The 16,664-nt window shown below is 41.1% G+C and overlaps 1 long non-coding RNA gene across 1 annotated transcript; it reads right to left on the reverse strand.

The window, feature by feature from the left end:
- Positions 1-221: 221 nt before the first annotated feature.
- On the reverse strand, positions 222-6,091 carry LOC116444833. The gene is made up of 3 exons (XR_004240542.1): positions 5,262-6,091; positions 2,611-2,809; positions 222-895 (listed from the first exon to the last, which is right to left on the reverse strand). It is a non-coding gene; the product is annotated as an uncharacterized LOC116444833 (long non-coding RNA).
- Between the last annotated feature and the right edge of the window lie 10,573 nt (positions 6,092-16,664).

A 16,664-nucleotide genomic window follows, 5' to 3' on the forward strand; every position in this document is an offset into this window, starting at 1 on the left:
ATTTCACCCTCTTAATTTCATTTTGTATGTAGATGAAGTAGCACAGTACTACAGTCTAGGAAAAAAGAAAGTACAAATAGGAATAGGAATGACTTTTAAAGCTGTTTAATCCATAAATTGCCATAGCTGTTTCTGAAGAATTTGGCCATTAGTGTACTTCCAGTCATACTGGTTAATACAAACTTCTTGTTGAGCTTTTAAACCTATTCTTTATTTCATACAGAATTTAACCTGCATCACTTCTTGAAAATACAACTAAAACTAAAAGACATTTTAATAGTATTGCTACCCATGTATTTGTAAACGAATTCCACTGAATTCTGTTAGCGCTGCAATTTCTAGAAAACAGCAAAATGATGGATAATGTATTTGTAAAGCTTTCTGGAGCTCCCATCGCTTTTTTGAAAAGGAGGTGGAAAGCCCATTATCTTGAAAGAATGCTACGTATTTCCTTTATAGTTATTTTTAATTTTCCTCCTGAATCTAACAGACAGTTTAAACAATATTCATCAATATGTATGGCCTATTTTTTTATCAACATAACTTAATTGGAGTGATTTTTTTCTGGATATGTATGCCTGACAACGTGCAGGTACTGAACTTCTATCTTCCTCTCTCTTCCTCATCCCCACAAGAATGATGTACCTTTCCTTCCCACATTTCTCTTCTTGAAGAACTTTTTTGAATAGACAGAAGTCTTGACAGTAAAATTCCATCCACAGGAACACCACGAGAGCACCACAAATTAACTCAGCAAGAAAAAAAAAAAGTTCTGTGGATTTTGTATCAGTCAAGTTGAGCTGATTTTTTCCAAATGAGGCACACTTTCCTGTAACTTGATACCTGTGTGCTGTGATAAAAGAGACACTGAAGATTTCCAAAGCAGTGATGCCAGCTGAAACAGACAAAAATGTGCAAATAATTTAGCAAAGTGTTAAGTGCACCATCTGAAGTTGTGTCAGAACCATGGAATCCCTGCAGCTAACACAGAAAGCATTCCAAGTGCTAATGACTAAACTCTTCATACTTTCAAAGTCGGAGTTATATTTGGTTTGTTTCAGTTCCTTTTTTTCTCCTCTAAGTGGACTATTTGCCATTTTATTTGGGCATTTGCTTGAGGACTGTAAAAATGAGAAGTCATGATGTAGGGTTTTTTGTATTTCTATAATTTCTGCTTAGTGAGATCAAGGAAATATCATTTTACAGTACAGACATTAACAAATAGCTCATGAGTGATCTTAGGCCTCCACTGATACGAAAGTAGTGTGACTTAACTGTGTTCTTTGAATTAATGCATGGTGAACAGCAGATTTTTTAAACAGTACAGAGAGCAAGGCAAGTTCATACTGAACAAATGTATAACAAAACAACTGACTAAAAGTGTTTAGTAAATAGAGGGATTTTTCTAATCTAATTATTATCTATTAATATTGTATTTTAATAAAAAGGAAACATCTTTCTTGACAATTTCTCGGGGATTATTTACTGCTTTTTATTTTAAAACAATGTGCAATCTCATAACAATATCCAACAGACACCTTTAAAAGACAATGCACGCCATAAGAAACAGCAGATGAATAAAGTATTACTTTTTTTCCCCATTTTCAGTTCAGTCCCCAGAATCTAATGGTCAACAGCAAGGGCGATACTCCTATTCTCACATCTGAATTCATACTTAAGATAATTCTGACTACCTTCAGTTTATTTTCTTTATTCCAATATGTGAGAGGGAGGAAGAATCTTCAGTCCACTTTAGACTTTTAGAGGGATAATCAGCAGCTTAGAAAAAACAGTCAATGTAATGCTTTTAAAAACCAATTTGGCACAGAACCATTGAATCATTAAGGTTAGAAAAGACCTTTAAGATCATTGAGTCCAACTGTTAACCCCGCAGTGCCATCTTCACCAATAAACCATGCCCTTAAGTGCCACATCTACATGTTATTTGAATGTTTTCAGGTATGGTGACTCTAGCACTTCCCTGGACAGCTTGTTCCAATGCCTGACCACCCTTTCAGTGAAGTAATTTTTCCTAATATCCAGTCTAACACACACACACATCGATGAAACTTGAAGCCTTTCCCTCTTGTCCTGTTGTTTGTTACTTGGAAGAAACCAATCCCCATTTACAACCTTCTTTCAGGCAGTTGTAGAGAGTGGTAAGGTCCCTCCTGAACTGTATTCCTCCAGGCTAAACAACCCCAGCTCTCTCAACCACTTCTCATCAGACTTGTGCTCCACTGCCCTTTTCTGGACCCACTGCAGAACCTCTCTTGTAGCGAGGGGCTCAAAACTAAACTCAGGATTTGAGGTGTGGCCTCACCAGTGCTGAGTCCAGGGGGATGATCACTGCCCTCGTTCTGCTGGCCACACTGTTCTTGATACAAGCCAAGATGCCACTGGACTTCTTGGCCACCTGGGCACAGCTGGCTCATGTTCAGCTGCCCATCAACCAGCACCCCCCCAGGGCTTTTCTCCAATGGGCATTTTTCCAGCCACTCTGCCACAAGCCTGTAGCACTGCATGGGGCTGTTGTGACACAACACAGGACCCAGCTCTGTCCAGATCCCTCTGCAGAGCCTTCCTTCCCTCCAGCAGACTCCCACTCACCTTGGTGTCATCTGCAAACCGACCGAGGGTGTACTCAATGCCGTCGTCCAGGTCATCAGTAAAGATCTGAAACAGGACTGAGCTCTGGGGAATCCCACTAGTGACCAACCCACCAACTGGATGCAACTCCATTCACCATCACTCTCCAGGCCTGGCCATCCCAGCCATGGGAAGCCAGATTTCCAGTCATGAACTTAGGCTTGATGGAAGACACAAAGACAGGAAAAAAAAAAATGAAAGATCTTAAGCATTTGATTTTGGTTCCTAAGTTCACATCTAAGGAAATACGCAAAACACAGATAAAGAAATAGTAGATCTTCAGGTTTCTTTTATTTACTTGATTCAGCCAAACTATTTGGAAAGAAGACATGTCTGTTATGATCTCAAATGTGTTAATAACCTGCATGTCCACCATGACTTGTTTTCAATACCAAGTTACTGGAAATGTTTTTCAAGGGCAAGAATATCCTTCTACGCATATGAAATACCATTCCTTCGCCAATAACTTAAACATAAGAAAGGGGAAAACATCAACCATTCATCTTTTAACCTGCTGTTATTGGAAATATTTATCTGTCAGACTTCGATTGAACTCTCCACTTTGGTTTGTGTTATTCAAAGGTTCTGTATGGACTTGATTTAAGCATTCAGCAATCATGCAGAAAATAGTTCAGCTTCTGATTTTTCTAAGAAAATGAGAAAGCTAAATAAGGTAACCAGTTTTCAACACTAAATAAAACCCAGAAGCCTTGTATTAAACTGTAAGGTTTTTCCTCTTCAGTAGCAAAACAAATAAATAAATAAATTTTCCAGTGTAAAGTAAAGCAAGGATGTGTGTGTTCTTTACTGCTTCTCCACTAGAGCCTTATTTTACATAGCTTCCTAATATATTCCCTGAAAATCCAATTTGACATTCATTCAGTCAGGTGTAAATTGTGGGTCTTGAGCAGCCTGAATTCCAACACCAAGTAAAAAAACAAACAAACAAACAAAACCAACCACAATCATAAGAGATTTGGAAATAGGAGTAGGAATTCTTTCTTGAGATCATGAAATTTTGTGAGCAAGATGAATTCCAAGCATGGTTTTGGAGACACAGTCCTGCAGCCCCTGGAAAGTAACAAATTTAAGAAGTCTGATTAAATTTTTTCCCTCCCCTATCTCCCACAGCTGAAAAACTTGGGGAAGAGTGGAGCAGAGAACTCCACCCTGTTACGCATGACAAAGACTTGTGGTTGAAAAAAGTCAGGGGAGATTTTTCTCTGAAGCATCACTCCCAGAACTCGAAGCAGTGAGGAATGCTTCTAGACAACTGCTGGCAGCAGCCTGCACTCAACCCAGCTGCAAAGGCTTCCTCTCCCTCCTCCCTTTTAATGTAGGAGCAGGCAACTGGTCCTGCTCTGCACCCCAGCCTCTGCAAGCCACGTTTGCTGCTGTGTGCTGCACATGGCTGGGGCTGGACAAAGGATTGCCCCCAGCTTACACTCCAGAAGTGGACTATTAACCCAGTTATTGTGGAAACTTCCTCCTCTAGCAGATGTTTAATGCAGTAACCTCTTTCAAGACACGCCCCCCCACCACCTTCTTCCACTGCAAGGCCTTGCTTCTGGTGTCCAATGGGAATGCACTGCAGCCAACAAATACACCTTATGTCAAAAGCATCAGGACACTGCCCCCTCCTAGCAAAGCACAGGCAGGGAACTGCTAGCAGCATCAGAGAAACTCATGACATACGCTAAAAATCACAGCCATAAAGTATAAGCAGTACAAATAAGATGGTAAAAAAGGCAGAAAGGAAATTCCTGCTCTAACAGCTATAGCACAACCAGAGCAGAAACTGACTCCTTTCCTCACCTGATTGTGAACTGCAGACACCACTAAACTTACATTAAATCTCTGCTGAAAGAAACACACGACTGCTATGAATACTGCCAGCTGACAATGTTCTTGTAGAGGGCCACTGTCTGGCAATCACATCAGAAAGAGATGTGGTCCAGAGATGGAACAGAAAGGAACGTATACCCAGTTTTCTCAGGGAGATGGGTGATTTCTCCCGCCCCTGGGCTTTGAGGGTTTTCTTGTATTTGCTGATGTTTTAAGCCTAGATGATCTCTTGCCCCTCCAGGGCGACACTAGAATAGGAGAACAATGATTCAGTAGGAGAGATTTACCTGAACAGAGCAATGAAACTTTGTGATGTTTTAACTAGAGCTAGTAGAGCAAAGTCTGGATATGGCTTACTGCACAGTTCCCCTTGTCTGACACCTCCAGAAAAGCCAAAAAACTACATGTGACAATAGAGCAAGATGCAAACACTGAAGACAGAAAGAATCCAGAAAGCAAACAAACAGAAACAAGCAAGAAAAAGCTCCTGATGGCTTACAGGAAAGAAGGCAATTAAAAAAAAAAAAAAAAAAGGGGGGGGGTTGGGGGGAAAGCACAAATTTGACTTAATTTCTTTACTTGAAGAGTTTTTCCAACAAATGAAATTGGAGAATATGGTGAGGGTGAGATGAGATGATGAATGAAAGAGCACAGAAACAGGTTCACTATGTTTCCTCTACTCTCTATTTATGCCAGGCTCTCTGGAAAGATTGACCACATTACTGATGTACAGGTAACAAAGGCACAAACCAAAAGCATTCCTGTACCTTGCTGGGAAATTCATTCTTCAAAGGTTAACTCATTGCACAGTGTTTTTCCACGTGCTTGATTTACACCTCAGACAAGCCATACAGCTTGCAGAGGCATCTGTTGGGATATGTCTCCAAAATGTGGGCTCACGACACCAGGTCTGCAGATTTCCTGAGGCACCTCCAGCCAGCGCTCCTTCACATACAGAGTCTTGAATTACATCCACCTGGACCAGCAAGGCACTCTGAATATTTTCTTGCAATTTTCAATCACGGCAAGAACCTGATCTCATGTGGCTGCCAACTAACCATTGTGAAAAACGAGGTTCACTCTTTGTAAAATTTTAAGGAAAGTTTAATATAAGGGACAATTAGGAGACAACAGCAACAAAGGTGTTACGGCCGGCCGGGTGCTTCGGCAGAGATCCAAAGGCACACCTTTACATCCAAAAGATCGTCTGTAAAAGTACATCGCTTATTTCGTATTCATCACCATCATGCATAATTCATTAATTCTTTGGAGTTGCTGAGTATCATCTTATCAGTCTTATCTTTTTCCTTGGCTCCATTCCATCTGCTTTCGGGTTCTTTTCTTCTGATAAGATTTTCCAGGAATGTGAAGACCCCCCCCATCCTTCCCAAACTCACCACCCAAACTACAGACATTCTACAGCATTACATTACAGAACCCAGGCAAAGCTTTTCTAACATTAAGGAACATAAAAAAACCAACATCACAATAAATCCATAACAATGATGTAACATGCGAAAAGCCAACATCACAATACCATTGATAACAGAGGGATCCGCCAGAGGGGACCCGCGGTGATGCGGTCCCGGCCGCGGAGGGATCCGCTGGAGGGACTACTTGTGATGCGATCCTGCCCGCGGAGGGATCAGCGGTGAGGCGTCCTGGCCGCGGAGGTGTGAAAAACGAGGTTCACTCTTTTCAATAAAGCAGCTTTTTCCTGAGGAATGAGAGGGAAATAATTTCTTTTTACCCTGCTACATTTCCATTTTATTTTTGGGCAAATAGAGCAGTATTAGGAAAAGCAATCAAAGAGTTCCGGAATAACATCTGACTTTTTCTACTGCAGAGAAGAACGTGAGCATCCTTTGCTCTTTAGGCTTCCCTGTTTAAGCACAAGCTGTGCATTATATTACAGCATTCTTGAAAAAGAGCTGTCAAGAACAGCTCTTTTCACCTGATGGGCTTTCCTTTGCTTTCTCTTCCTCAGAATCACACACACTGCTCTATATTTTGTGCTCAGAGCACAGTGCATATCAATATTTCATCAATTCCGTTGTGTAATAGCTTGGAATTCACAGTTTATAAAACAGTTTGAGATGTATACTAACATAGGGATACAGAGTTATGTGCCTGATGATAGATGTTATCAGACCTAGTCATAAAATGCATTTTTTCAGTTTAGCGTCAGGTTTTGTTGATGTTTATCTTTGAAAGTCTGTGTCAGCACCGGCATTAAAATAAATCCAGTTTTTAATGCTATTTGAGTTCATTTTATGAGACATTATATAAGATGAATTATGCATTATTTTATGCATACTTGCAGTGCTGTCTCTTAGAGTTTAGATTTCACTTTAGATTTAATTTTATTTCATTTCATAGTTTTATTTAACACTTGAATTGTCATGGCCTTGGGGTATTCTACTGTTTTCTACTTCAACTTAGGGTCTATAGACCTTCTCTTTTCCTCTCATTTCTTCACAGGCCTGTAACATTTAGCTTTTCTGCTTTGTGTTTACATCTGCTCTTCAGGGAAACTACTTTTTCAACAAGATTGTTTCAGAATAGTTCAACAATAGTAACAGAAAAATAAACAGTGAGTTTGTTTAGATGACTGTTTTCTAATGTTGTCCTTATTCTAGAGGGAATGTAGAAATGATAGTCCTTTTGCACATTCCAGTCCTAGTCACTAGTGTTTCTTTTAAGAACTTCCATGCTTGGGGGAAAAAATTGGGAGGGAAATAGGGGAGGGAAAAAATTTAATCAGACTTCTTAAATTTGTTACTTTCCAGGGGCTGCAGGACTGTGTCTCCAAAACCATTACTTTATCCTTACGGCAGTTGCCTCTGGAATTGCAATCACATCATATTCTGCCTCTTCTCCTGGTAGTTAGGTTGGGCTTCTTTAGCTTCTTCCTTTTTCTTTCTTTTCTCTTTCATACCCTTTTGCCTTCTACTTTTACTGCGCAGTGAGAGAGCCAGGGAAATGAAGAGAGTGCTGCACACCTCTGCCCTTTTCACACTGAGGAAGGAATGTGTCTCTCTTATGGGTGCTATGGCTCTATCCCAACAAAAAAGGCAAAAACTGTGAAGTGGATTTTTTTCCAAAGCGTATGTTTAGATGCACAAGTAAGGTCAATTTCTAGTAGGTTCTGTACTCTTAGGCAAATTTGTAAAGGTCACCCTTTTTATGTAATGTCAATGGGGGTTTTCTTTAAACAAGGTAAATAATGAAGGACCAAAGATAACTTAATACAAGCAAGGCTTTCCCCTGCTTGAAAGAATGCTGACTGGAGCAGATATCAGAGTCCTTATTTGCACTTATTTCCTTGTTAGAGGCTTCAAAAAGGATCACCATATCCTGACAATTCAGTTTGCCCTGTCCTGCACCACTCTCCTATGCTTTGTTCAGTCTAAGTTTCAACACCTCAGGCTGTGAGGATTTAATTTAATTACTGTTTCTGGGGGATTATTTTAACTGCAGCTCTCACAGGTTTTACTGTTCTAGCTTCACCTCTGCTCTAAAGCCAAGGAATGCTCAAGTGTTCCATAGCCTGTGTGGTTTTGGGGCCTCTACAAGCCTGTACTACAGAATACTCTCAACTTTAACCTTTCCTTTGTCTTTTGCATCCAGAACAAACTCTCTAGATCTTTGATTTCCTTAATAGGGTAGTGAATTTATCTCAGCTGTTTTGGGTGAGCTTAGTGAGCTTTGCCCTACACTGGACTGCTTCCAGTCTTTCTGTGAATTGTACATTAAATGTGCTCCCTCCTTTTAATGAACACTCCATCCCAGCTGCATTTTTTTTATTAAGACTTCGTGGACCGGTTCTTGGTGAGTCTTGCTAAATAACTCTTTAAAGAAGATTCTCATTGTCCAGAGGTAGGATCATGTAGCGCTGAGCTTGTCTTTTAGCTTGTTACTTTTCCAATGGTTGGATCAGCTGCACTTAGGCCCATTTTGTCATTAGGAAGTTATTAAACTGCTGCCCTGTGGCTTCATCTTCAGACATTGACCTTTCTATTGCCGTTTTGTGCATGGTTCAACCTGTGGTAGTGGCACTTGTGGGTTTTTTTTCCCTTTCCAGAGGAATTGCATTGAGGGTGATGGGGCACAGACTAAGGGAAGTTGTAATCTGAGTCCTGTGAAAAATGCTAATAAACTACAAATCAGGTATTGACACTTAAAATACAGGACTGTATTTCAATGAGACTCTTCTGCTTTCATCTGAGAAATAGCCTTGAATATTGTGAATCTTCTAGCATGGTGGTGGGGCAGCGTTCCTGATAAACGTGAGAGTTTCACTTGCTGAATTCCTATTTTTTACTGTTGGCAGTAGCTTTTTTCTTCCCTTTTTTCCCGTCTTGCATTGTCACAGGCATCTCAGGAAACTCATTTACCCTAATCCTGTGTTTGACTTATGAGACCCAATGAGCTAATAGCCTGAGAATAAATTGCTGCAGCAATTGCATTCATAAATATCATGAACAGCCTCCTTAAAGTGGTGTTTGATTACTTGAGACAAAGCTTTCAAAATATTAAAACGGTTTAAAATAATCACTTGGCTAAAGCAATAAAATTCTGCGAATGCATTTCATTTTTCATAACCCTCTATTTATTTCCCTTTTCAGAAAAAGGACGAGAGGCCTGTATTAAAAAGTAATTAAATCTGCAACCCAAGCAAGACACAGAAAATTCAAAATTTAATGCTAATGCAGTTTTTTCATTTTGCAGATGATTGTTGCCCACTCACATCCATGCAAGTATGCACATCATTAACATGGACAAAGAGATGACTGTTAACTTTGAAATTCTTGCTTTCCAAGAGTTTATTTCACAATCTTATTATGTAAATGTGGTTTTGTTAACTTGTGCAGTTGCCAGGAGAATTAGCATCTGTCTATAGAGCTGCATGAGATGCATCTGCAAAAGCTGGGTAGGACTATCTGTTCTCTTGAAAAAGAGTCATGTTGCTTTGATTTAGAACTAATCTTTAGAAGTTTAAAGCATCCTGACAGTATAAACCAAACAAATCTAACCGTGTAATGGCGGTGTTTGCCAAATGAGACAGTGTCCTGCGTGGCATTCTGTGCATCCCACTAAGGCTTGGGGGGTTACTGCTGCATAATTGCTGGCTTTCCTAAAGAAAAAGTGTGTGTTGTGAGGCCATGTGAAAATACATAGAACAAAAATTTTTGGCTATTCACTTAAAAAAAAAATTAGTGTTGGGTCCCTAGTTTTTTCTAGTACAACACAGGAAGTGTTTGTCGGGGGAGGGATATTTGACAAAGCCTTATTTCTGTTACATCGGGAGACCTGATGTGTTTGTTCTTGATTGTATGTCTGATCCAACATGAGGGGAATGAGAACATTCCATTAAATACTCCATTGCCTGGGACTCTCCTGGCTGGAGGGCAGCTCTGGGAGTTCCCACACCAGGTAGTTCAGCTACCAAAAAAGTAGAATTAGAAGGCTCATTAGAACAAAATTAGAAAAAAAAATAGAAGGCTCATTTGAACAAAAGAGTTTGAAGAAATGACTACTTGAGGTAAATGAAGGCATGTTGAAAAGAAGGTCATTTAAAAATAAACAAATAAATAAAATTTAGGAGTTTTGAGTGTCTGTAGCCTCTGCTGAAATCAGAGTGCTGTGTATTTAAAGTTAAGCCATTAGTGATTCTGCTTGATAGTAATCTGAAGTTCCCTGTAAGGCAAATTACCATTTACCTCTCTGGTATTGGAAATGGAAAACTGGCAGTAATGCTTTTAAAAGAGAGCCTGTGAATAATTTTCTTGGCTCTTGTGTGCAGTGACAAACACAACAACGCTGACTGCATCACAATTTTTAAATAACTCTGCATTCCTTCTTCCTCTACTTCTAAGCCAAATCAGTTTTATTTACACCACTTCACTTTGATACAGCTAATAGGGCCCTTGTGATAGATTTAGACACTGAGTGGAGGAAAGAGATGACTCTCACTTTAATTAATGCTACAGCTTGTTAATCTTGTGCTCTTTACTTTTACACATCTTAGCAAAGACAAATGGTTTTAGTAGATAAGAAAAACTATTGAACGATGAAAAGGATGGAGGGACATTGATTGTAATTTTTAAGGAATATTTAAAATTGTATAAATGAAGAAAAAATTTAATGCTGTATTTTTAATGTGGTGATCAAATGACAAGTACTGTTGCTTATTGGAAGCTACTTTGCATATAATGCCTGGAATTAAAATGGTAAGACAAGGACTTTTCTTGCAGTTCTTAGTAGATCTGCAATATTTTTTTATTAACACAAGGTTATATTACACCCATGGACTAAAATACGGACTGCAGAAAGAATTTCAATACTGTGCTGGATTCTGCCTGAATGTATCCCAGTGCAGGACTGTGGCCTTCATTTGTCTTTTTTTTGTTTCCTGATTTGAGGGGTTTTGTTAACTTGAAATGGAGAAGTTACTTAAATGCTTTAAAGGAGGTTGTATGTTGAAAGCCAGCCTTGTCTTAAACTTTCGTAAACTGGAAATCTTCAAAAATGCATTCTGTATTCCTGAATAAAGTTGGTGTTTTAATACTGTTCACAAGTGAGCCTGTCCCCTCTCATGAAGTCTCAGTTGTTTTAAAGCCTCCTACATGAGGCTTCTTTTTGCATTCCGTGTTTAGTTTTGTTAACTCTTTGTGGGTTTTAAACATATTTTTAAAACAAAGTGATATTGGAAGCTCACATGTACCCGTATGTATAAAAATATACTGATCCCTATATGTCCATATTTATACAAATGAAAATTATTTAATTTCATAACTTCTCATTTTGCTGTCCTGTTTGTGCCGTCAAAGATGAGGCATCTGAACCAGTTTTGTTGTCTGCTTTGTTGCAAAGCTCTAGAGGCCGCAGCAGAGGTTGGTGCTTTATAACAAGGTGTGACAACCAGCAAGACATATTCGTGCATAGAACTGCTATTAAAAAGAATAACCCTGAAAAATACATCCCAAGCTTGGGAGATGGAGAGGTGGTGGAATTTAATATTGTACTAGGGAGAAAAGGGTTACAAGCATCGCAGGTCACTGGGCCTGATGGTGTTCCTGTAAAAGGCAGTATATATGCTAAAAATCGTAGTCATGTTAGACAATATCTCCATTGTAAGCCCCCCCTACAGTCTCCCTTTCCTAATCCCACCTTTCCCTTTTACCCTATGTCCTATTACCCCCAGTGTATTCCCAATCCGTTTTTTCATCCATGGTTTCCCTCACAAAACCATGCTTTTGCCAATTGTTTCCCCAGAAATCCCTTTCCAATGCCGAGTGGGGGATGAAAAGGGGGAGGGAAGAAGTTAAACCCTCTCCTGCCTCAGTTTCCCCACAAAGCATGCTCAGAGAGTCCTGTCTCCCTTCTGTCAGCCCTAAGATGTTCCACAGAATCTGATTGGACATTTAAAGACTCAGGAGGGTGGCTTGTTTTGTCTTGAAACTGTTCTTGTAATGTTTATCCAGTTGTTTTCATTCTCCTTTTATTAAAATAAAATGGGTGAGGTGTTGGGGTCCCTCCCCCGCCGTGTAGCCCTGGCAGAGGGGCCCTGAGGGGACAGGCGCGGGGTTTCCCTGCCCCTGCTCAGCCTCGTTCCCATTGGTTGGTTTGTGTTCCCTGCGCGGGCAGAAGGACCCTTGGTCCCGTGACTGGAGCAGTTCCTCGGCAGAGCTCCGGCCGTGTGGCTGGAGAAATAAACATCTCTGAAACATCTATCAAGAATCTGTCTGTCCATATATATTTCCTTTCCACGGGACTCCTGGTTTGATATACGCGTGTTGCAGTATCCCCACTGCAACAGGTGCTCTGTGCTGGCTGTTGTATATGGATTTAACAACAGAGGTGAGGGGCTGTCAGCATCAGCCTCTCCCTCCCCCCTTCTGCCTGCCACTTCCCCCCCACTCACGTTGCCAGCACAATGTCCCTGTTTATCTCCAGGTCCAGGATCCACGTGCTGGGTGAGCCGGATTCAAGTGGAGATGCTCCGTGGAGGCAGCGTGCCTGGCTGCAGTCCCAAGTCAGGAGTCTGCCCTCAACAGATGCCTCATGCAGGCATCACCACTATCAGGGGGAACCATCCAGCCCCAAAAAGTCCGGACCCGCTTCTTGTCAAAGTAATGTTACTCAAAGGATTGCTGTAAGAAGTACCCCTGATGTTATAAAGTTATTTTCCCAGACTAAGGAGAACTAATTCAAGTGTTATGTCTAAGTAGTTGAATTTCTGTAAGTATACAGAGGTTGGCATATCCCACTTCCATGATTGTTCTCCACTTGCTACCTTCACAAAGGCATGCCAATTTTATTGTTATCCTCATTAATTAAATCACATGCCCTCACTGAGATTCTCAGATGGAAATCTTTGTTTGGTGCTGGCAAACTGCCCAAAAATAGCTGTGGATCCAGAATTCAACACCTATGGCACAAGGGAGATGGAGCTGTTGAGGCTGCCACAATGGGCTCTCTGCAGGGGAGAGAGTACTGGAGCCTCAGAGCTGGCTCATTCAGTCTCATATCCCAGCAAGAGCTATGCTTAAGCAATGTTGATAATAAATACCATACTCTCCAACTAAGATCCCTAATTAAGGTTTTTTATTCTCTCTGCTTTGATTTGTTTAAAGATCCTAATTTTTACACCTTAAAAATCAAATAGGCAGCAGTGATTTTTGAGAGCAACATCGTTTCTTGCTGGTTTGCAAGCACTCTGTTAATCAGTCAGCCTCAGTTATCTGTTGGAGAGAGAACTGAGCAGCTTTTCACTGTTTGGGGAGCTGTAGTCCAAAATTATTTGCTGTTACTAATTGAAGCAAAGACATCTTCATGTGGCAATTCACAGCTCTTCTTTGCTTTTCAAAGCAAAGCTGAGGGTATGCGTACTGCATAAAGCACTTTGGAAAAGTCCTGGATTGATCTCTCTAGGGAATTTACTTTTCTCTTTATCTGCCAAACATACTGTGAATAGATAAATTGAAACATGATTCTCTGCTTCCCAAAATCCTGACAGTATTCCTTACAGCCTTATTGCAGGGACCACTGAAGAAGAAGAGGTAGAGCAGTTTTGGGGCTGATCTGACCCTCAGTATTTCTGTGGGAACGAGTACCCACTGGATACCATGCAGAAGACCCCCATTCACTGAGAATTGATTTGGGACCATCACTTCCTTTCTGCTTCCCAAGAGCCACTCTACAGGTGGTTTTTTCTTTTTTTTCCTAGTCTCATCTTACCTAAGGTTAATTCCTATCAGTTATCCTGAGGAGAAACCTTTCATCTCTCATTATTTGATACTACAGCCTGTAACTCCTTCAAATTTAAACCACTGTTGTTTTCCAGCATAAAAGTGAAATAACCTTCACCTGTGCAGGAACAACAGGAGTAACAGCTCAGCTTCACCCAAACCTCTCACTTCTCAAGGAGTGCCCTGGCAGCATCAATTTGACTGAATCAATCTGAGTCTTTTTATATTTATTTGGAACACCTGCTATTGCCTTGACAGATGCGAGTCCTGTTGCAGCACAGGGATGAAGAAGTATGATGTTGTGTTTGACAGAGTAGATTTTTCTTCTCATTTGTTTGTGACAGAGTTATTTTAGAAAATGCTCCAAGTGCTCCTCGCCCAGTGCTGCATCCAAAGTAGCACTGTCTCGTGGAGGTGTGGGGTAAGGGGAGGACAGGAAGGTTGGCTGTTTCATGTATATGTATATATGTCAACTGCTTAGGAGATTTCTTATGTGTTCCAGCTCTTGTACCTGAATAAGAAATATTTAAATGCTGCTCAATAAGTGAATTTTCAGACTAAGGAAGTATGGTTGATACATGGCTGCTCGTTTGCTAATTTCTGTTTACTCAAATATGTTGCATAGTCAAGAGCAAAAATTCTCCATGCATCTGTTGCTGTATTTACTGTTCTCCCTTGGCACTCTGTGCAGAGCAGTGGAGTTAGCAGAACCAATGAACTACCCAAAGTGGATTTGGAGAGTGCTTTGCTTCAGAAATAAGGGAGCTGGCTTACATATCCACTTGCAAGGCGTTGTGTTAGATACGCTGGTTAAGACATGAATTACATAAAATAAAATTGTACCTGAGCTTCTACAGGGAAAAGAAAAAAAAAAAGTATCAAACCTGTGAATCAGAGAGACACAGCAGATCTTCATCAGCAAGGCCAGTCTAGGAGCTGGCTGCAGGTCAGTTAGATATTCCTGCACTGTGAGCCCAGTGGAGCTGCAGGTGCAGCACTCACAGGAGAAAGCAGTAGTTGTTTCAGGTTTGGTAGCAGGAGTTGGTCTGTCTGGTATGTGACACCTGAAATATGTGAAAATCATTCTAGACCAATTGTCAGCTTCCTTTGAGAAACTACATGGAAATTGTTTGGCTGCTTTGTTTAAGTCATGTTTCTCAAGCAACTAATGACTCTCTCTTCTTTTTTTATCCATTGCAGGGATGGGAGGAAGTTTTGCGCTGTTTTTAAAGTAGGGACACCTGAGACAGGGAGAGACCTCAAAATAAATTTCAGGAATAACAGAACCTGCATCTTCCAAGATCCAGTTTCCTTACCACTGGATAGTGCCATCTTATCCATATATTTGAGATCTTTTAAATCCTTTATTCCATTTAACAGAAGATTTTTTGCAGATTTAAGGAGGAAAAAAAGTTAAAGAGGTAAGTCTGGATATGCAGGTAACTGTTTCAAGTTCTTTTTCTTTTTGCAAAAAATTCTTGCAGTGATCAAAAAAACATGAACAAGTGTTTGAATTCCTTATTTTCTTCTAACTTTCTAGGTATTTGTTAGCCCTATTATTTCTGCAGACTCGTTGAAACAGTTAATCTGTGTAGCTCTTCACATGGAGGAGGACTTTGCTCTAGAATAACGTTCCGGGCTAGATCTTCACCTAGAGTAGGTATTTCTGTAGGTTTCCACGAAAGAAGGTTGTAGCTTAATGAATGTGTGGACTGTGAATGTCTCCCAGAAGGGAGCTGGGGGGTGTACTGGAAATGGATTGCTGTAAATAATGCTGGTTTAGAAATGCCCACTGGAATTACAGTGTGTGGAGGGGAGGGCCACAGGTTACTACAGGCCCTGAAGGAACACTTCGTCAGGTGGCTGGCACCAACATTTTCTGCTTTATGGAACTGGGGAAAGGAGGGGGAGGAGGTGGGAGGGAGAAATGTCTTTTTGACCCTGAGTTTATAGGTAGCGCAAAGTGATACAAGGAACTACAGAGAGAAGAGCGTGACCTGGCTGCCTTTCATGCTGGCATTTGAAAAATTAGCTCAAGATAGTGCTTTGAAGGGTAATATTATTTAAAAAATAAAAGAAGTCCCCACTTTATTTTCTTGATATTGATATGAAGAAGGAGATGGCTAACGTGGGTGAGAGAGTGATTCAGAATGGTTTTCGGATGGCTTTTTTTTTCTTTCTTTGAAAATTTAGGTGAAATTAATTATGGAATGGCAGCAGCGTCCTAACTAAAGTGAGTGCTTTCATCTCACCTCCTGCTTTTAAAATAGCTGCTCTTATCTCTGCTTTGAGGAAGGGGATGTGGGGGGGAGAGCACCCTGGTGCTCTTGCAGCCTGACAGTCACCAGATGAATGGGATGCCTTAGAAGACCTGGGGCCATTAAAGCCTGCCAGCAAAGACATTAAGAGCCTGCCAATGTGCTGATAGCATGTTTTGTGTTAATCTGATGAAGTAAGCAGAGGAGCTGTTCCCAGCACAGGCCAGGTGCAGCATAGGGAAGCACTTGCTGTGCTCAGCGAGATGGGCTTTGAGCTGCTCTAAGGGTGTGGTGTGACACCAAGACAGGACCGAATGCAAAACCCTAAGAGGATGCGGCTCTGGCTGGGGAGGAGAAGGCAGACAGGAAGTTGGAGTGCTAATAGCATTGCTGCCTGCTAATCCCACCAGGGCAGCCCCTGCTCTTGGTTTTTTCCCTGGGAGTGTGTGTATGCTGTGTGTGGTGGAATCCCAGGTCGGGTGAGAGCTGAAGGCCGTACCACTGTGTGAGGGTGAGCCTCCCTCCAGCTGCTGGGTAACGAGCCTTATAACCCCATTGTAAGCAGAGGTTAATCCTGCTGCATGGTGGGCTGGTAGCACCAGCAGCTCCAGGGGCTGTTCATTACCTCTCAGTGCACAGGACATGCCTGCCCAGGCAC

Source organism: Corvus moneduloides, chromosome 5 (assembly GCF_009650955.1).
Source record: "Corvus moneduloides isolate bCorMon1 chromosome 5, bCorMon1.pri, whole genome shotgun sequence".
Lineage (NCBI taxonomy): Eukaryota > Metazoa > Chordata > Aves > Passeriformes > Corvidae > Corvus > Corvus moneduloides.